The sequence below is a fragment of the Prunus avium genome, chromosome 7 (assembly GCF_965620075.1).
Source record: "Prunus avium chromosome 7, drPruAviu1.hap1.1, whole genome shotgun sequence".
In the NCBI taxonomy this organism is placed as follows: Eukaryota; Viridiplantae; Streptophyta; class Magnoliopsida; order Rosales; family Rosaceae; genus Prunus; species Prunus avium.
Window position 1 is genome coordinate 26,902,603 of NC_142290.1, and position 6,429 is coordinate 26,909,031.

Here is a 6,429-nt window from a genome sequence, read left to right on the forward strand (position 1 = left end):
ATATCTAAAGCAATTCTATTCAATTTACAAGGCATCATAGAATAGAATGATTTTATGTTTTTTGTGTGTGTTTTCAATCTTCCTCTTCTTGGGTGCCGAACAATGTGGTATATAATAAAGTGTTATGCAAAAGCAATTAAAAGATAGCTTGCATGCTTTTTATGACTCAAGCCACGCTTAAGCGGCAAAAATTCGTTGGGATAAGTAGGACTTGCTGTTAATGGGGCCTAGTCCAGTGAGAAAGAACATTGACTTGCAGATGTGTGGTTTTAGATTCGAATCTCCATGGCACTTTGACAGTGTGTGTAGGTGTATGAGAAAATCCCCTCCCCCTTGATGAGAGGTGAAGAGTGAGAGTTCCTTGAAATCTTGTGATGAATGTGAATAAGGATAAGTGGTGTACCACTAGAGTTTTAATTAAATTGCTACATGTTTCACTTAAAACAAAGAGGTAAAATTTATGTGTTGCATTGTGAATCAAGAATAAGTAATGTTATAACCCAAAAGAAAAAAAAAACAAATGAAAAGCACCGAAAAAACTGACAAAAGATAAGACAACAAACCTGAGAAAACAAGAACTAGAAGGAAGAAACGGAAGAAAGAAAACCTAGACATCTCAAGCAACTATGTGTGTAACAAATGTGTATATTTCTGCTTTGTGGAATGTTGGGGAAGAAGACTCCGTGGAGAAGAAATATAGGGAGGGTGGGGATAAGCGGGTAACAAAACAAGGAAAGCTTTTAAACATGTTTTCCTTTTTTTTTTAATGTAGTCAGATATTTGCTATGTTTATATAGTAGTTATATTACATTTTACCTTAACGTTATGTTTGCTAAGAAAAACAAATTCATCTTACCTTGTTCTCAATTTTCTTTTCCATCTTCAATTTATAAAGAGCAAATCGAAAACAAAATAAATTTACCAAACGAGTAATTCAAATATAATACTATTTCAAATATTTCCTTACAATAGGTGATGTAGCATATGTTGACGTGAGTGAACCTACTAAATTAAGGAGATTTATTTCCTAAGTTAATTAGGCGATTTATTTCCTTATTTCATATAGTTGACACATCCTTGTATAATTAGGAGATATTCTCCGAATTAATTACTGTATCTATTCCCTTGTAAAGCACCCTTGTAAACTCCTATATGTACTTTCTTATTGAGAAGAATACAATTAACCTAAAGTAATCAAACCATATTCATATTTTAGCATGGTATCAGAGCAATCGATCCTAGGTTGTCTCTAAGCCCTCAAATCATGCCATCAAATTCAAACACAAACCTAAATCAAATTCCTCAAATCCAAATCCTAAACTCTCAAATCAAATCCTCTTATCAAACTCCCTCAACACATATCTTTATCTTACCCTCAAATTGTTCCGCAGCAATGGGCGATGTCTTGCTTCCGCCCAATGTAGGATCTTCTACCTCCACTCCTCAAATCGTTACTATTCAAAGTGACAACTCCCCGCTCCCTGCCGGCGTCACCCTGACTAAGACCAATTATGTCTTATGGTCTCAAGTCATGGAGATGAGCATTGCTGCTCGCGAAAAAATGGGTTACCTAATTTCTAACACTCCAAAGCCTCCTGAGATATCGTCCACCTACAACAAATGGTGTACCGAGAACTTTCGGGTCAATAGGTGGTTAATCGACTCCATGTCCCCTAACTTGATAAGTCTTTTCATCCGGTTAAGTACCGCCAAAGAAATCTAGGCCACTGTCAAGAAGACCTACTATGATGGTGGCAATGAAACATATCTTTTTTATCTCAACAAACGGGTGTTCACTATTAAACAGAATGGTGCACCTGTTCATAAATACTACAGCCAGCTGCAGGGCATCTTTCAAGATATTGACCATTTGAGTCCCATCCACATGCACTACGCCTCCGATGTGACTGAGCGTCAGACAAAACTCGATCGTCTTCGTGTTCACCTGTTTTTGGTCATTCTTGACCCTGAGTTTGATCAAGTCCGGGTCGAAATCCTACGCAAAGATCCTAAATTAAACCTTGATCTAACCTTTGCCTATGTTTGTCGCGAAGCTCAATAGAGAATGACCATGACTAGTGCTCAGGAAGCTTCTGTCATGGTAACTCAACGTCAAAGGGGGCCCCAGAATTCTACCGGTGGCTCTTCTCCAGAGAAGAAGTGCACCCATTGTTGAGGAGACAAACATACCCGTGCTAGTTGTTACGAACTGATTAGGTAGCTTGATTGGTGGGACCATTCCAAAGCTCCCAGCAAGAATAGGAGCAAATCACTCAACACATCTTCCGAATCAGATCTTGTAAGTCCTATGGTTTCGGCTACATCTTCCAGCATCTGCCTCTATAGCCACAACAGGTACCAAAGGTTATGTTTTAAATACTTCATCCAAGAAAAACACATGGATCATTGACTTAGGAGCAACTAACCATATGACATTTGATCCTGGACAAATTGCCTCTCATACACCATCTCCTCAATCAGTGGTGTCTAATGCTAATGGTACCCCCTCCCTCGTGATTGGGGAGGGTTCTCTTTCTCTCCCTAACTCCCTCAATTTGGATTATGTGTTGATTGTTCCATCCTTGCACCATAATCTATTGTCTGCTGCCCGAATTACTACGGCTTTGGATTGCACTGTAACCTTTTGGCCAACTCATTGTTTTTTTAGGACTTTCTCAGCAGTAAGACGATTGGTTGTGGTACTAGAAGGGGCGAACTCTACTACATGGACTTAGCGCCTGACAGTGAAGCCAAAGTCGATCAAGCTTTCAAGATTGGGGGAGCTAGTGTTGAGAAAGGACCTGACTAATAGCACCTAGTCGGCTGATTTTTTTAATTTATTTTTTAGCAGCCATAGCCGCAGCACAGTTATACTCTGTGCGGAGGTCACGGGTACTTGCTCTCTAAGATAAGGTACGAACTAGTGCTAGTAAGTGAACGAACCTGTGAATTCTCACTAAGACGTGTACGAAAAAGGGAAGTATTATTGAAAAATATGTACATATGTGTATAATACGAGTATTAAATGGGAAAAATGCTAAATTCTTTATACGAGTAATAACTCTGGAAAAGTAAAAAATGAAAAGGGGACAATAGAGACTCGGGTAATGGCCTAATAGAAATGGATAATGTTCTAAACTAATCTTATCGATAAACGAAAATAAGGGGAAAAAAATTATAAATAAAAAAAAGAGGATCCCAATATATATTTAAAGAGTGTAGCCGATCGGCTATACTATTTATTTATAAAAAAAATTTAAAAAAAAGGACCACAGTATAACCGGCCAGCTAGAATATATTTAAAGGTATAGCCCCGCGGCTATACTATTTATTTTTTTACAAAAAGAGGACTCGCCCAGCCCCGATAGGAACTGATTCTCGTTTCGTAGGCATGCCATAATTTTGAACTGATACTCGTTTCTTTCGCTTTATCATTTAAGCTTATGTGTAACATACACAAAAAGTTTAGGTTATACTGTAGTGTTGTTAATATGTGCTGCATGACATTCCTTTGTTGTTTTCTTGACTTTGAAGTTGCTATCAGGAGGCTTTTTACGCTTTCAAGGAATTTGTGACAAAACAATTTCTAAGTCTTTGCATTCTATCAAAAGTTTTATAACTTGTAACTTTCTTGGTTGACTTGCCTCACATAAGATTGAAGTTCTTAGTTATGATGACCGTATGGAGCTGTGCTTCTTTCGGGCATGAGTTCGGAAGCCTTTTATCCAGCTATTGATGATGGTTTCTATACTATGATTGGAGAAGGATCAGGAGCAGGTTACAACATTAATGTCCCCAGGGAAAATGTGTGGGGATGCAGACTATTTTGTAGTTTGGGACCATATTTTGGTTCCTAGAATTGCAGCCAATAACACACCCTCCCTTCCCTGAAAAAACAAAAAAAAGGGCAATTCCAGAAAAACATGCTCTCCAAAACCAGATAATTTATGCATAAAACTACATAGAAATTTCTCATAAATAAGAACACCTACAATATTTACCTTCAGAAAGTAAGATGTCAGCAATTTCATATTAACTGATTATATACTATCATCTATTTCGATCATTTGGAATAATGAGGTCATCATATTTTGTTTGGCCTGGATGATCATTATAGTTTATAATCGTCATAAACTACCATTTGCAAACCAATGATCTATAACAAATATCCAAAAAGCAATTCATGCACAAGAACCAATTGATCATCATATAAATTCCCAAAGAAGAAAAGGCTTGTAACTCACAGGTTAAGTAGCTTAGATGGTGCGGGACGTAATACAGTTAATGCCTCTTTCCACTGCCACTGGCGTTCAGATAACGAAAGAAGACACTGCAAAATTGACAACTGCCATTCCCACTCTTTAAATGTTTAGCAATTGATGCTCTCCACTCCAATGCTTGTCTTCCACCCCTACTTACGCCATCACTTAGAGCATGATCTAGTTCAGTTATAAACTTATAGTTGAAGGAAGACAGTGATGTAATATATCTAGTAGTTTCCTCGTGAAAGATACAACTAATTTGTTTCCCTCTTCACGTGTTAGATCAGTTTTCTCTGAAATACATGTGTAATGTGATTCAGAATAGCTCCATGTTGAGGCACAATGAGCCAAATTGAGAGAAACATCATCCATATGTAAAAGCGAACTTATGACATTCGCCATCATGATCTGCATCATTACAGAAGCATTATAAAATAATTACAATGAAGAACAGGAAAAAAGATGCAGCAAATTAATAAAACTGATGACATCACAAACAAATTGAGAGCATTTAGATTTCAAAGGAAAACATGAAACTTCAAAGTAAAATTGAACAAAATACCAAAATGTGATCCATTTAGCAGTTGCTATTTCTCTAGCATCAGAACATGAATGATAAATAATTTGTTTTGCGTGCATTTTTTGGTGACTATATTTTACACAAAACAACTTTCAAAGACAACAGGCAACAGATTTGCTTGAGGAAACATGTTAGACATGTAATTGCAAGTTGAACTTATCTGGCATAAACATGAGAAAATAACAGTTTTAACAACCACAAAAAAGACGTACGATTGAAAATGTTAGGCTAAAAGAAAACCATATTCAGAATAGACTACCTTGCGAGGGATGTCATTGACAGCCTCCAAATGGTTTTGTAGATCTTTCAAATGGTCAAATGCAACTTGATGAAAACTTTCTTTCACCAGTCATAGTCCTTTCCATCACTCCAACCGCAAGAACAGCTAAATCTAGAGCATACCACATGTGCATAAGTTCAATATCCTGCATCCTACCATATAATAAAATAGAACAGAGAAACGCGAAACCATCAACATGTGAAGAAAAGCATGTCAAATCCCAAAATGACAAAAATATGAAATACATTGAGTGCAAAATTCGTTTGCAGATCTAATTTAAGGGTTGGAGAAATCCATTTTCGGGATTGGGGCATAATTCTCCCTTGGATGCATAATGCATTGGCCTTCTTCCATTTCATTCCCCTCCACCTCCCCACCCCCTGCACACACACACACACAACAAAAAAGACTCCCACAAACTTGCGAGTTACAACACAATATGACATTATTATTATATTAACGTATCAAAACTAACAGAAATATTATAATAGCTTCTCTTGGGGGGTGTTTGTTAAAGCATTTCAAAGACTACTGTAGTGTAACTCATGTTGATTGGACAGAGTTTTGGGCTGAATGTAATCTGATTTCATATGTCATCTCATGATTGTTGGTCTGATTTTGATGGTTTTCTACAAAATATCTTTGAAGATGAAAAGAACAAAGAAATAGTTTTCCTTTCTCTGTTTTCTTTCTAGCCCATCTTTCTTGTAGGTTTTCTTTCTCTGTTCTGAATAAGATACAATTTTCCTTGTCAAAACAACAAAGATATAGACCAGAACAAGATTTTTTTGAGGATTTTGAGGACTTACCCGAAGTGGACTTTGATTTCCAGTACGAAATTCTCAACAAAAGGGTCTAACAGGTGATCTTCGCATGCTATTTGTTCTTTAGCAGACAACATCAACGATAATTTTCAATTGCATGCTTGACCAGAATTAGCACAGGCGACAGACGAGGAAAGATCAAGCCGATAACACAAAGAATCACAAGAAAATTTCGACAAATTGGGCTAGGCGGCCTGGGCGGCTGTGTGCAATATCAAATTAGTTTCTTTAGGTTTTTTTATTTTCTTTTTTGTAATTAAACAATATCTTTGCTTTATTTTAATTACTTTTATTAGTAATTACGTTTTAACTATTATTTATTTAGTGAACAATTAGTATTAAATATGTTAATTAAATTCATAAATTATATTACTTAATAAATATTAATTATTATGTTGTAATATTTTTCGGACTTTAATTTTTTGTGGAATAGCTAATTAATTAATATTTTTAATTGAATAATATCTTAGTCTTATTTAATTA

At 36.2% G+C, this 6,429-nt stretch overlaps 1 long non-coding RNA gene across 1 annotated transcript; it reads right to left on the reverse strand.

Annotated features, from left to right (window-relative positions):
* Window positions 1–3,552: 3,552 nt before the first annotated feature.
* Window positions 3,553–6,143, reverse strand: LOC110755866 (uncharacterized). The gene is made up of 4 exons (XR_002526570.2): window positions 5,932–6,143; window positions 5,102–5,274; window positions 4,245–4,670; window positions 3,553–3,887 (listed from the first exon to the last, which is right to left on the reverse strand). It is a non-coding gene; the product is annotated as an uncharacterized LOC110755866 (long non-coding RNA).
* Between the last annotated feature and the right edge of the window lie 286 nt (window positions 6,144–6,429).